The 15,596-nt window shown below is 37.1% G+C and overlaps 1 long non-coding RNA gene across 1 annotated transcript in view; it reads left to right on the forward strand.

The window, feature by feature from the left end:
• LOC143664583 (uncharacterized) overlaps positions 1-13,390 on the forward strand; it is a 37,317-nt gene extending 23,927 nt beyond the window's left edge. The window contains exons 2-3 of the long non-coding RNA XR_013166525.1: positions 10,976-11,143; positions 13,237-13,390. This is a non-coding gene — a long non-coding RNA (uncharacterized LOC143664583). The remainder of the gene's footprint in view (positions 1-10,975; positions 11,144-13,236) is intronic.
• Positions 13,391-15,596: the final 2,206 nt, after the last annotated feature.

Raw genomic sequence — 15,596 nt, forward strand, 5'->3', positions numbered from 1 at the left:
GCTTTGATTTCCTTTACATATGTGTTCATTCTACTGAAGAAACAAGCAACGTGACTGATTCTTAAGAATAATTTCATTGAAGCATATTACTTCATTTACTTAACAATTTCTCCTTCTCTTCTGAAAATAGGCATCTGTCTCCTCATTCACTGAGGAATCTACTTGTCTACTGCTCACAGCCTAGACATGTTGTACAGAAAAGAATTAATCTTACTTGAAGGAAAGCCTTTGCTTTCGCTTCCTAAGAGGTGATCCATTGGCCTTTAGAATGTTCTGCTTGATAAGAATATCTTTGTTTATTTGGTAGTCTGGGGCCACACTGGATTGTCTGCCAATGCGATTTTTCATGGGAGCTTTGGGCCACATGCTATTCACTCTGCCACCAGAGGAACTGGAGAACACAGTTTCTCCATGTCTGGAGGGGCTGGAGACAAAAGGTCAGCCAGGCAGTCAGTCAATTGTCTATGTGATCAAATCCCTAAAGTTCTGAAAACCAAGGCTCACATGGGCTTCCCTGGTTTGCAATATATTCTGAGTGTGTTGTCACTCATTTTTGTCAAGAGAGTTGGTCTTATACCATAACTCCACTGGTATAGGACAATTAGAAGCTCCATATTTGAACTCTGTCCCATGCTGTCTTCCCTGGTTGATTTGAATCTGTATCCTTTCACTGTAATAAACCTTAAGTGAGAGTGTAATAGCTTTCAGAGTTTAGGAAATCTTTCTAGGGAATTACAGAACTTCACAGAAGGGATGGGAGCACCTCATATCACACACATAATAAGCACTAAGTAAAGATCAATAAGTGCTGCACCATCCTGGTTGAAGAGTTCTGAAGTCAGAAACTATGGATCTACCATATACCAACTTGAACTCAGAAAATTTACTTGATTTCTCTGAGTTTCTATTCATAAAGTGAGAATGCCATTATTACCTGCTTTTCTGGTTGTTGTAGAGAATCGAGTACAATGATTTGCTGAGCCATACTGGATCCGGAAGCAAAAGAAAAAAATCAGTTATCAGTGGTCAGGTCTTTATTTAAAATTTTGATATTTTCTTCTTTGTGATTTTTTCCCTTAATTTTCATTTTTTAAAAACATTGAATTAAAATATCATCTGTCTTAATTACTAAATTCTTGGTGCTTTCTCAAATTTTACACCCAAGGTAAAAGCCTCATCCATTTCACCTTGGCCCAGACCCTGGTGAGAATTAAAAGTAATAATGAAAGTAAAGTGCATAAAACAGAGCCAGTACTATAACAAATACTCAATTAAAAAAAAAGAAACAATAAATAATATGTAATTGTGCTGTATTTTGCTGTTAATTTGCCAAAGACTTTGGAAATCTAGTGTTCCGTTAATAATGAAAGAAAAAGACACCCAAACCTATGACCAGGAATTGGGCAGTAATTTAATCTTAAAAGGAATCATCAGGAGTTTATTCCTGTATGTAGCCTGTGAAGATTAGACAGTTTATGTGAGTGTGAATGTGAGTTTTCTAATTTATTATATGAGAAATTGCAAATGAATAGGTTGGGGGTTCTTTGTGAAGGTTAGTATCTACAAAAAGTTGTTGCACTTGCAAAGATTACCTTTAAACAAATAACGCATTCAACATTCCATACATTGAAATGCTCAAAGTGTGAAATTCTGGTTAAATGGATCAAACCAGAGAATTTCTTTTCTGTTTTAGCTTCTGCTATTGTAAAAAGTCTCTGTAAAATGCATTCACTCACTTTCTACCATAGTAACTAAAGGTAGATGGGACATAATAAAATCTCTTAATGGTGGGAAGCTGTGGTGGGGATTTTTGGCTTCGTTCTGGACAGCCATGTTTTTCGGTTCAAACTACTTATAGCAAGTGTTGGAGACAGAGCTGTGCCTTTTCAAAATGAATCCCTGAACATAATTAGATTTTATCCCATGACTTATACCTTAGCTCTTGTGGGAAATAGAAGAAAAATAAATTCCTTGCTGGATTTCTTCAAATAGTTAGGGTTATTCTAGTTTTACAGCTGCAGAGAACACCATTGGCTGTGGCCAAGCTTATCTCTGTTTTCCTATTATTTGTAGTAATTCCTCAAAGTGAATTAGCATTTCATTAAGGCTTTATAATTGAAATAACTGATCAAAATTAGGTAAATGAAATAGTCATGTTTTTTAATGTTGTATAAACAGCCAGTTTATTGGACAAGTTTTCCATCAGTTATTCTGGCATTGCTTATGCCAAGATGAGGCATTTCTACCTCTAAAAGACCTCTACCATCTGTTCAGGCATAAGTATCCTTGAAAACTTAACTCAAGGATATCAGAAGAGAAACTAGGAAACAGAAGGGGTGTATGATGTTTGTAGCAGTTTTACTCAAAATGTGGTACTTGAATCAGCAGTATCTACATCACCTGTGAGCTTGTTAGAAATGCAGATTTATAGTCCTCACCTCAATTTCCTTAATCAGACTCTCTTGGGAGGTGACCAAAGAAACTATGTTTTAACAAGTTTGTGGGGTGACATTCATGCCCAATAAAGTTTGAGAAATACTTCTGTCTATATAGTTTACTCAAAAATAAGTTCAGGTGAGTAACTTGCAGTCTCTGCAAATAATGAGAAGCCCAGATTAAATGGCAGGGTGACCAAATGTATTAGTTCCCTAGCTATTAAAACAAATACCATACAACTTGGCTTAAGACAGGGAATTTATTTGCTCATGGTTTTGAGATGAGAAGAAGTCCAAAACGAAAGTGTCAGGAAGGCATTTGCTTTCTCCCCAAAGACTGTGGCATTCTGGGGATGGCTGCTTATGATCCTGCTTCCTTGGCTTTTCTGTCACATGGCAATGTCTTCTCCTATCTCCTCGGGGTTCCACTGACTTCCAGTTTCTGGTTGTTTCCCTTGGCTTCTTTTTCTCCGTGGCTAATTTCTTTTGCTTGTAAGGAATTCAGCTATATTAGATTTAAACCCTATTCTCATTCAATTTGGGCATATCTCAGCCAATAACATTTCAAATGACCTATTTAAAAATGTGGTCACACCCACAAGACCAGGGGTTGCGACCTAAACATGCCTTCCTAGGGGGCATGATTCAATCCCCAACACCAACTATCACAGTTTGCCTGAAACTAAGAGGCTTTCTAGGACACAAGATTTTCAGCTCTAAAGTCAGAAAAGTCCCAGAGAAACTGGACGAGTTGCTCATCATGATCATATATTTTGCACATATTTTTAAAGCTAGAACATCTTGCATTTTATTTTATCTTTGTCTGATTTCCTTTATTCTCTGAATAAATTCCTGAGGCCCTGCATATGCAAAAATTAATGTCTATCTTCTAGGTCACAGATTTGGAGAATTGAATAAGGTAGATAGTTGGACTTGGCATTTTGTTCATACTGTAACTGCTATAGTTTGATTGCACCCGAGTGTGTGATCCATAACTTACTTCTCCATTTAATTCTTTCTCATTTAGGTGTGCAGTAGGGTTCAAAAAAAGTCAGAAGCTGGGAATCACTTTAAAATTCTTCAAAGTTGCTTAAAAATTATCTATTTTACCTTATCTTTCTTTGTTGTCTGTTATTTGCTCTAGGCTGGGTTAGTATTAATCACTCTTTTTGCTTCTTGACTAAGAAGATATTTTCATCAATAGTATAAGTTGCACTTATGTCAATGAATCTTCATTTCTCAAAGTATTTGTTGGACATTGCTTTCAAAGATTGAGGTTATGGCAGGGCCACAGACAGCTGATTAATACGATTAACAGCTACTAGTAATTATGAGTGCCATGTTTACTTTGTGTAAGTTTATTTTAATGCATACTTTGAGGTCTGATTTCTAAGGAAGTAGAATAGGAAATTTTCCAAAGGGATGAGTTTTACGTTTTGTGAAATTGACAGCAGAAACAAAACAAAACATTAAACACCTTGTCAGTCTCTTATGAAATCTAATGATTCGAGAGGTGTGTGTTTCTTCAAACATGATAATTCTGTTCAAATTATTTGTTTTTAATGTCATAAAAGACTCATGCATTATTTGGTTTTCTTAAAGCTCTTACAATGAAGACCCAATTATGTTGCATTCACAAACAATTAGGTTTGACTATTTGGATGCAAACTATTGTTGCCAACATTTTGCAGCATTTTTTAACCCATAAAAGCATTCTGCTCTCTCTATTACAACACTCATTTTGCAAATTGTTTTCCATGTGATTTAGGCTGTAACTCAAATGTTTGCTATCTCTCTTTGCATCTATTTTCTTTTTCCCTGTTAATCCACACAGTTTGCTGGGCAGGTTCTATGAGTTACTTCTGAAATGCCGACTTTCTATATGGGATCAATGACTCAACTTTAAGTTTCAGAGAACTCTGGAGCCCAACAAAAAGGACGTATATTTTCTCAAGGGTCTAATACTCTTTTTGATAGTCCCTGAGTAATTTTCGTTCCTAACGTATGTCAATTTGAATGCTTTGATCCATTAATGTCAAGCGTATAATTTAGAGTTTGGTTTGTCCCAGAAAACGGGTCGGTGTTACTCTGACTGAGGTTCTAAAATCATCAAACATGATGAAATTTGGGTCAAATTGAAATTAACCACCAAAAATCTTTTAGGAAGATTTAGGCAGATTATGGAGATTAACATAATAGTGCTTCAAGAATAACAGCTTCCCCCTAGCGATGAAAAAGATCACTTGATTTTCAGCACTAGATGAAATGTTTGAAACATATTTGTCTGTCATGTGCAAGCATTACATAACCTCAAATGTTAGAAATACACACAGCCTAGTGAGATGTGCCAACAATATGAGGCCATTATGTTAAAAACGACAGTCAAATCTCCTTTCATCTCCCATCAACTCCCACTCCATGCTACCTGCATTCAGTGCAGTGGCAGATAGTTCTACCACCTATTTAAATTATCATTCATTCCTCACACTTCTGTGCTCCATCCCTTTCTCCCCCATTTAATTCTCACTGTAAACCCACAAGAAATATGTCTCATCTTCATTTCCACCTCACAAATAATCCCACAAAAGAATAAATGACTCTTTATAGTCATTCAGAAGGTGGCAGTGCTAGTATTTATTTCCCTAAAGCTGAAGCTTTGTCTAAGCCTCCGTGCTATATCACTAAAAAAAAAAAAAAAAGCCCATGAGCGGTCTGCCCAGGTGGTCTATAAGCAATAAAGGCAAAAGCATAATGTACATGTACATACATGAGAATACTTTCACTAACAGTCTTGTGACTCCTTTTGCCACAATGGTCTTACATACAACTATCTAATCATGCAAACTCGCTCTTTCTCCTTCTAGATCCTAAACCCCTGGGACTAGGTTTCTGATGTCACACATTTCCAGTTGAGAGCAAAGTTTTGATGCTATAGCTCTGATATTATTTGAAAGAAATTGTTGGATAGCCTTTCCCAAGTTCAAACCATGAATTGAATGAAGGTCTTATCCATATGGGCTGGATCAGTCTAATATACTATACTTCATCCATAGTCTGACAGTTAGAGTGACTAATTTATTGTACTTTACATGAGGCTGCAACAAATTGGACTGACCAAGTTTTAAAAATTGTGTCTATGTTAGCCACGGTTATTTTAAGGTATCCTATTTTTTAAGCACAAAACCACTCTGAAATTTTCCATACCACAGCTTGTCTGTCTATTGTTTCTTTTCGAAGATCTGTTTTCCAAATTAGAATCCAAATGCATTGGTCTGTATATTACATTTTGGGAGCATAATGTAGGGGCATGAACGCCATAGTCTGTATAAACTTGTGAGCCATCAAAGAGCTCCAAGGGCATTGCTAGGGCCATCCTAAATAAAAATTACTAGCCTTTCACTCAACACAAAATAATGACAATATCCTAGTTCATTTATATTCAGCTGGAATAAAGTGTTTATGCAGGTGCCAGATGTAGTGTGTTAATGGATTAAAGCATGGGGGTAAAGTGTGCAATTGAACAGTAAATGTTACTTAAGTGAATTTGGCCTGCAAGGGTATTATTGATTTATTTTATCTAATTTGGGTTGTATTGCAATTCAAGCTCAAGTTCGAGGGTTGAAGCCATCCGTCTTCTATAGGTGAAATGACTTCAGTTCACAAGGGAACTAGGCTAAGTGGATAGGAAGTCTCCTGTTTTGAGGAAGCAAAGAGAATGGAAATATTTTCCAGGGGGCGGGGGTATGGGGAGGGAAGTGTTGTTCTCCTCCTTAGGACACTAGGAAATCATAGTTCCCCAGGAAGAAAACATGTAACCACTACTTAGTGAAACATTTGGCTTCCCCGTCAATATTAAAACAATATCCTCTTAATAGCCAAAGAGTGGTACTTTGCAAAGCTAGGCATAGAGCTTAGGGATGTTGACTGTCATCGATCATTTTGCAAATCAACTGCATAGGAGGAAAGGTACTTTTTCTAGCTGAAATAAAAACAATGCTTGTTTTCATGTGTTTCATGTACATTCCCTCAGTTTCCCATGTGTGAGAATTATGAAGAAAAGAGAGAGCGCTTGATGAACTGAAGAGAGAAAAATTTCTTCCTCTTTTATCAATTTTTTTTCTATTGAAGCTGTTATGTAATTGTTTAATAGTAAATTTTTGGTGTTGAATGATTAAAAATGACTGATTAAAAATGTAAACTGCTCAGTGCCATTAAGCTATTGTGAGAACATCATATCATGTGGCTCTAATCCCAGAATTACTATAGCCTGAATTTGTGAAACTCATAAAGAAAATGAGAGTAACCAGGATTTAAAGAAGGAGGTTGTCAGTAAGCAAACAACTTTGGTACAGCTCATTAATATGTATCTGTGACACATCCCTGTCAAATAAGGAGGGATTCATATCTTCTCCAGTCAAAGATGGGGAAACTGAGACTTCGGAAAGCCTGGTGACTAGTCCAAGCCCACCTGGGGTGACCTAACAGTTTTCCAGGTGGAAGGGAAAATGGAGATGCACACAAATACTAGTCCCCTGGCTCTTTTGCTTGTAGAGTTTTAAAGAGATCTATTAATTAAACAAAACAGTTAGACAGCTCCCCAGGATCCTTTGGATATGAAGTCTCTAATGACTCTATGCAAAATGTCTCAGACCTGAAACATCTGTTTTGGAGTTACAGTCAAGTTCCACTCCACAGTCCCAAGTTAACAACTTATTTCCTTTCCTTCTATTTTTTTTTTTTTGAAATGCATAGCAGCTGTTTATGTATTTCAGAGGACAGACCTTGGTTTTAAAACTTAGCTAGAGAATACTAGTTCTCCACACGTCACACTGTATGTGCTAATTAGAAACTTACACAAGGATATAAATTCATTTAGACACTGATGAATTTTCAGTTGCCAAATAGCTCCTGTGAAAAGGCCAGAAAAGTAAAAATAGTCAATCTAATGAATTTAACATTTATTTTTATGCAAGCCTGGGTAATTTTTAGAATTGCTTTGTTTTTGGAGCAATGATTTGCATGTGCGATACATTAGTTTTTTGAGACTTTTGAAAGATTATCTCCTGGAAAAGGAAAGTAAATCTTCTTGATAGAGAGGCATCCAGCCAGATACCTACAGTTAAATCCAGAACACCAGAAGTGAAAGAAAGAGAGATAATCCCTAGGTCATGCATTTGCAAGGCCCAGGGGAAAGAATAAGGGGCAGAGAAAAAAGATGAAGGTGTCTTATGACTTCACTGCAGCATGGGGTAAATTTGTCTGCAGCATGTGCCCTACAGCTAACAAAGCAGTCATCCAGTTCCCTTTCTGTTGCATTCTTCCAACGAGGGACAGCAGGAAAACGTCAGTCTCCTCTCTCACAAAAATGCAATTTTGTGTGTTGTTTCTTTTTAAATGTTTCCTTTTTTTTCCCTTCCACTTCCTTTTACTTTGCCTTCATCACACACACATAAACACACACACACACACATACACATTTATCCACCATCCATCCATCCAACAAATAATCCTGAGTGTCTACTATTAGTCTGGCATTGTTCTGGACTCTGAAACAAGACCGACGACACTGCTCTCATGCAGCAAACACCCTGCTGGGGGAACCATATAATTAAGATCTAAGTAAATTCACTACTGAGACCATTTTGAGTAGAAATAATTGTTGGAGAGACTAACCAATATGGCATCATGATAAAGAATTAGTGGGAGGTACAGAATCCTTGCGATAGCAGGTAGTTCATGAAGAGACCTTCCCAATGAAATGAGTCAAGTTCTCTGAATGATGAAAAGGCAGTAACTGTGCAGCAATTTGAGGAAAGGATCTTCCAGGCAAAGAGAAGAGCAAAGAAATGACCTTGAGGTCAGGACAATGTCAAAGAACAGAAAGAAGATTTAAAGCATAGTGATTGCAAGGGGACTCCGTGGTATAAGATGAAGCCAGGAGATCAGAAGGGGCTAAATCACGAAGAATCTGTGTCCATGAGACAATATTGTATTTCATTCTTTATTTAAAACTTAAATACAATTTTCCACAAAACATCCATGTGCTGGACATTGTATTAAGGACTTTATCAATGCTATTTTGGCCTTCACAACATCTCTATGAGGAATGCGACAATATCCCCATAATGTGGGTAAAAATCCATGACTCAATGACTTCATAGTAGAGCCAAGATTTTAACCCAGCTCTAACTCCACAGTCTGAACCCCAAAATGCTCCCTATTTACTCCACCTTTCCTTTACCCTAGTCCCCAAAGCTCTCTGGCATGTTGTGCATAAAATGCAGATGAAGCAATATGCACTTTATGAAATAGGAGGGCTGAGAGCTTGTTGACCAGAAGGAAATGCTTATGAAGAGTTATACATTGAGGCAGATGATAATTTTTTTAAATGGCCTAAGAAATAATCTGGGCCTACATATTCTTCCAGAATCTTCCAATTCCCCTTTGAGAAGTAAAGTCTATTTCTCCTCTTGTTGAAACTGACAAGGTCTTCAAGATACTCACAGTGAGTGTGACAGAAGTGATGCTGCAAGGCTTCTGAAGCTAGGTTATAAAATGTTCTACAGCTTCCACTTGGTTCTTTCTCTTGGGACACTTCTCCTCTGGACTCTGCCATCATGTTATGAGGAGCCCTAGGTCATGATAAGAAGCCATGTTTACTTGCTTCTGCTAAGAGCCCTAACTAAGGACCCCTCCCCTAGATGATCACTACTGTTTTAGTTTGCTAGTTGCCAGAATGCAATATACCAGGAACGGAATGGTTTTTTAAAAGAGGAATTTAATAAGTTGCTAGTTTACAGTTCTAAGGCCGAGAAAATGTTCCAATTAAAACAAGTCTATAGAAATGTCCAATCAAATTCATCCAAGGAAAGATACCTTGGTTCAAGAAGGTTGATGAAGTTCAGGGTTTCTCTCAAGTGAGAAGGCACATGGTGAACACAGTCAGGGTTTCTCTCTTGGCTGGAAGGGCACATGGTGAACACGACATCATCTGCTAGCTTTCTCTCCTGGTTTCTGGTTTCATGAAGCTCTCCCGGAGGTGTTTTCCTTCTTCATCTCCAAAACGCTGCTTCATGGTGCTGCAGAATCCTCTGGTCTCTCTGAATCTCCTTCATTGTCCAAAATGTTTCCTCTTTTATAGGACTCCAGAAACTTATCAAGACCCACCCAAATGGGTGGAGACATATCATCACCTAATCCAGTTTAAAAATCACTCTTGATTAAATCACATCTCCAGGGAGATGATCTGATTACAGTTTCAAACATACAGTATTGAATAGGGATTATTCTGCCTTTACGAAACGGGATTTTGATTAAAACATGGCTTTTCTAGGGTCCATACATCCTTTCAAACCAGCAAATTCCATTTTAGCCTCCAGTTTTCGGCTGATGTTGAGTGCAACAAAATCAAGTCATCCCCACTAAACCTTGTCCAAATCACAGATTAGTGAGCAAAATAAAGGCTGCCATTATTTTAAGCCGCTAAATTTTAGGGAGAATTATTATGCAGTCAAAGCAAATGCAATATATATTTGAAAAATCTGAGGACATAAGAACTAAAAATGTGGACTTTTAGGAGATTAGAAGACAGTCCAATCTAACTTTAGGAAGGGGATGTAGTTTATTTGGTTAAAAGAATTGCTGGTGAAATTAGACAGTAGTTGATTCAAATCAGGCTCCATTTCCTACCAGTAGTAGCCTTCAGGAGCTTACTTAACCTATATAATATTCATTTTCTAGATCTATTATATAAAGTTGATAAGGGTACCAATTACATAGGATGATTGTATAAAATAAATAGGATAATGTTTATATATTTCTTAGCAAAGTCCTTGGTACGTAATAGATGCTAAGTAAAGGTCACCATAATAATAGCTTTGAAAATTATTATTAATATTACTCTACCCTTGGCCATACCCCTCCCCCCCCCCCCACTTTACAACCTGCAATGTTTTCCCAGGATTCATTCAAAGAAATTTCATACCTAAATATTCATATCCAAGCAGTAAAATTATCCAGTTTTCAAAGAATGTTGGAAAATCAGAACTTAGGGTAACTTGAGGTCATCTCATTGGACTTAAGAAAACCAAATTGTCTAACAGCATTTAAAGGGAGAAAAGAGAAAAAGGCTTAGCGACTATAAAATTCTCTTCAGGGAAGACTGTATATTTATATTTGGCCATGAGTTTTATCTACTTGTAGAATTCAATATAAAACCACAGAAATATAAATGTCAATGGTATTTCTCAACAATTTAATTTTATCACACAGCAAATCAAGAACTTTGAGGAAAAAGGTCATTTTTTTTCCATAAAAATGTACACCCCCCTCCCATAAAAATATTATCTTTTGGGGTTTTGATTGTATTTTATGACAATGGGCCCAGACTGTGATATGCCATAGTTAAGCTTTTTTTTTTTTGCAAAGGGGTTGTTGCTTAGAAGTCAATGTTATTGTTTTTCACTTGCTCTGCTTTAACTTGTAAAATGTCATTTATTGCAAAAACAAAGGTAAATCCAGGTGGTTTCCTTTCTGTTTAGTTTACAGGTATCCTGTTGCTATGAGAAGACTCCTGAATATGTGATGCTTGACAGCTCGCTCTCACCTGTCACTTGCCGAATGCATAAAATCCCCAAAGTAAGAGGTGCCAACCTCTATGAATCCAAAATGCCCCATGTCTCAACCTTACACTGCACCATTCCCCTATGGTAAGTAAAGGAATGTATCTCTGAATCTTTTATCAAATCATTTACACCAATTGGCATCAACTTTGGGTGAAGACAAACTGCTTAGGAACTTGACCATAAAGAGGGGAGGGAAAAGGAGGGCATTTTGTAGTAAGGGAAGTTAAGAAGCCATCTTTAACTTAGTGTTGAAACCATGAGGCTATGAATAGTTCTCTCAGTTATCGCCCTGTGCAATTCACTGCCATTATCCACTGAGATGCCTCTGATAGCATGAGCACCTGATTCACCACGTAAAAACTCCCTTGAGCAGCATGAGAGATTTTTTCAAGTCCACATTCAATGATGACAGGAAAAAAAGCCTGAAAACCTATCAGATTTCCCAACTATGGGGAGGCTTCTAATTTCTACTTAGATGATGCTTGAGAGACTCTTGGTCTTCCGTGTGAAAGCTCTTCTTAACTTCTACTCATTCATTCTCCAGGATACTTTTTTTTCCGCACTCATTAACTCTCCTGTTTGTTTTTTTTTTGATCTAACCTTCAATCAGATTAGGTGAGGGACCATAGGACCCAGGCACTCATAGAACCCACAGCATCATCTATTTTTCTATATTATCACAAATATCCCACTTTCATTGTTATTGTTATGTTTATATGTCTTCTCCAAAAGACTAGTCCTCATAATGGAAGAGACTTTATCTATCATGGCACCTACAGGATCCATAGCAAACAATCTGTCAAACAGGAAGTACCCACACAATGAGCATTAAAAAGAAAAATGAATGAATGAATGATGCTACAGATTCCAGTACCTTAAAGTTCTGGTAAATGAAAAAAAACATTTCTACAACTTAGAAAATAAAATGACAATTCAATTGAAGGAACAGTATAACTACACAGGTTGGTATTGAATAATGACCTTTGAAAATCCATCAAATAACATAATGTAGAGTACCAGGTGCACTGTTGATTACCTTGTGAACACTCCCTCAGCTTCTTTATTACTTCCCCAATATTGCGAAGGTCTGGAATTCAAAGAAAATTAGAAATAGTCTAGTATTCTAAGTTTTGTGGATTCATATCCTAGTCTTGCCTTTTATCAGCTGTAAGCCCTTGTTTTCTCACCTCTAAATGCTAATAAGCTGTACCATTATACAAGGATTAGAAACAATGTACATAAACACCTAATAAGGGGGTTAGGGATGTCTCAAGTATTCTCTAGATCAAACTGTTCTTGATAGTAGGATTGTGTCATTTTCTACTTCAAATAGTTTCAATAATTCCCCACTGCCAACCTAGGGAATACAAATTACTTAGCCTGGCATTTAAGAGTCCCAAAATGGAGTCCTGCTTTTCTGACTTCATATCTTACTACATTCGTTGTACTGTGGATCATACATCCTCTGTGTCAACTCCTTCTATCTAAACACTCTTGGAAATTTCAATCTTTTTGCTTTTGGTTTTGCAGTACCATCAACCTAGTTTATTATCTGACCTACTGAAATTCTTAGTATGAGGGGCCATATTGAACAAGGTTTACAAACATGGGCACTGGGTCCAGTCTACTTGGGTTCAAATCCTAACCTCCTCACATACTACCTCTGTGACCTTGTATAATGGGGAAAGGAGAGCATTTACTTCCTAGCATTGTGAGGATTAAATGCATTCACATATGCAAAATATCTATAACAGTGCCACAGTGCCTGATAGGAAATGAGCACTATAATCAATATTAGTTGCTATCATTTTCCTCTTCCCCCTTCCTCCTTATCATAAATATGGTTTTCAAACACTTCTCCATAAATGCTTTGCCCTGCACCTTGCCAGACTATCTCTTCTTGCTTTAGCATTCTTCCAACACTTCTCTTGTATCTTTATTACAGAACTTAAAAAGTTATGTTTTATATTATAGTAAATGCCTTGAACGCTTGCCACCCCCATAAAATTCTATGTTCCTTCAGGGCAAAAGCCATGATGTCCTCTTCCTCATCTTTTTTTAAATCCTCTCAGGGCCTTAGAATAATGTATTGAGTATTTTGTCAAATATTTATACAAGCTCTGTGTTTATGAAATGAATAAGAAAAAAATGTGTCTAATTTGTTCATTGTTTTTTAGGTGACTTCCTGTCTCCTCGCCTAAAAACATGAGATCTATGAGAGAAGTGGACTTGCTTGTCCCTGCTAAAGTCCCAGATCTTAAAATAGCACATGGCACCAAACTGGCACTCAGTAAATATTTTTGAATGATAAAAGAAATTAATGAATAAATCAATCAATCAAAGCAAGGATTCATATTTGAGATTTCTTTAAAATATGTCTTTAGGGCATTAGAAAGTGTAAGTTTTGGGCCTTAGGTCCTCTATGTATTTCTACATACAAACATGCATATATTTATGAATGCAAAATTGAAACCATTTTCACAATTAGGATGCAAATTGGACATGTGGGCAACTACTTGACTAGGTGGCAGGGAGATATTTGAACAAAAATATCTTGCCTAGAGAAAAGCAGGTGGAATTTGCCTTTTCAACATTTTAGTGCCAAGGCAGATAATTTACTTCTCACCTGGGAACAATTTCCTTCCCGCAGTCATAATGTGAGTTTCACCACAGCTGTGGAGCTAAAGTCAAAGTCAAAGTAGAGATTGCTGTGTCCCTTGCTGGGAAATGACTTTTTAGTTTGGGTCTGTGTCCTTGCCTGGCAGCTTTCCTATTTGTGTTTAAAAACATGGATTTCAGAGGGGTGCACATCTGTTTCTGAGGGTGTAAATGGAATATGGAAGGAATTTTCTCTTGTGCTCCAAATTCTTGAACTCCTTAGCTGTCCCTATACCTGCATTTTGACTTCTTCTGTTTTTCTAGCCAAGAAGCAGAGTAGCAGATGCATCTCTATCTGTGGATTAAACATGTGAGTTAACAGTATTTAACAGAATGTGCATTTCTTTTTTCTTCTATCTCGTCCATCCACAATTCCAAGATAACCAAACTTTTCAGTAGGATGCTGGTATCTTCCAACTCCTCTACTCCCTCTCTTCTATAGAGTTTTCCATTCTTAACATCACCTAGTCAGACTAGAGAAGAAGTAAATCACTGTCTGTACTACCTTCTCATCTTCTATTTTTTTCAGATGGTATTCATATTTCAAAAGAAAAATATGGCTTTGTATGTTGGTTTCTTAGTGACAAAGATGAGGACAGGGCTAGAGCAGGGATAGGAGAGGGAATGTGTACTTTCTTATATGCCAAATTCATGAAAAGAATCATAAAGTTCTACAGTGCTGTCAGAGGCCTTACTAACAGCTTCCATATCCAAAGTTAATGGAAATAATGGCATGGCAGCACAGGGCTTAGATGAGGGAAGTTGCCTCAGGCATTCATGATTATATTATGCCAGTTCCGGGAACTGAAACCTAATAGAAAGGAGGAAGATATCTTCCGATTTGTATGTGATAAAGTGAAGAAGGTCCACACAGTATGACTGCATATGTATCCTTCCCCTGAAATCTCTCACCTACAGCCTGCTATGTTGTATGCAATATACAATTAGAGAGTACGCCTCTGTATATTGAAGATATTCCAGTTTGTGAGAATTGCTTTTTAACAAGAAAGTAATCCCATATGTATAACACCAAATTCTATCACCTGTTAAATCCTTCAAAGAAATGAGTTCACCTCACTAAGGCCAGAACTTTAACAACTGACCATCAAATAAACTTGTCTGGAGATACACAAGTACCCAAAACAAAGTAAAAAGTTGTAGAGGAGCTCCAAAAATAAATTCCACATACCCAAAGGAAAAGCCTTGAGCCCTGAAGTCAGAAACATGCTTAGAATCTAGGAGTGCCTTCGGGCAAGGTACTTTACTACCCTGGGCCTCAGATTCCTCAGTTATGGGAGTGAAAAAGATAAGGTATTATGCAACAATGCCTGAGATTCCCCTGCTTTCACTTGACTCTTGAGAAAGAAAGATGTGTGGGAGCTCGACTGATTAGTTCAAGCTCCACTTTACTGTACAGAATCTGGGTCTTTGGCATAGCAGAAGGAAAAAACCAACAAACAAAAACAAAACAACAATCATATTCTATAGCAGGGGTTGTCAATACCATCTTTTTGCAAATAAAATTTTATTGGAACAAAGCCGCATTAATTCATTTAAGTATTATCGATGGCTGCTTTCCCACTACAATGACAGGGTTGAATGAATACAGCAGAGACTGTCTGGCTCGTAAATCTAAAATATTCACAATCTGTCCCCTTAAACAAAGTGTATTGACCCTAATTTAAAGAATCCAATGTCGCTATGTAGATTTTCATAATACATTTATTCCATTAAGCTTTGAGGTCAAGATATGGGAGCTCATAAAAGACCTACTAAGAATTGTTCTATTACCATAAGTCATATGGAAATGCATTTGCCTGAATCTTCACTGGCAACAATTCTGAAATTAAATATTTTCAGTTTCATTTTATTACAAGAA

Source organism: Tamandua tetradactyla, chromosome 20 (genome assembly GCF_023851605.1).
Source record: "Tamandua tetradactyla isolate mTamTet1 chromosome 20, mTamTet1.pri, whole genome shotgun sequence".
Classification (NCBI taxonomy): domain Eukaryota; kingdom Metazoa; phylum Chordata; class Mammalia; order Pilosa; family Myrmecophagidae; genus Tamandua; species Tamandua tetradactyla.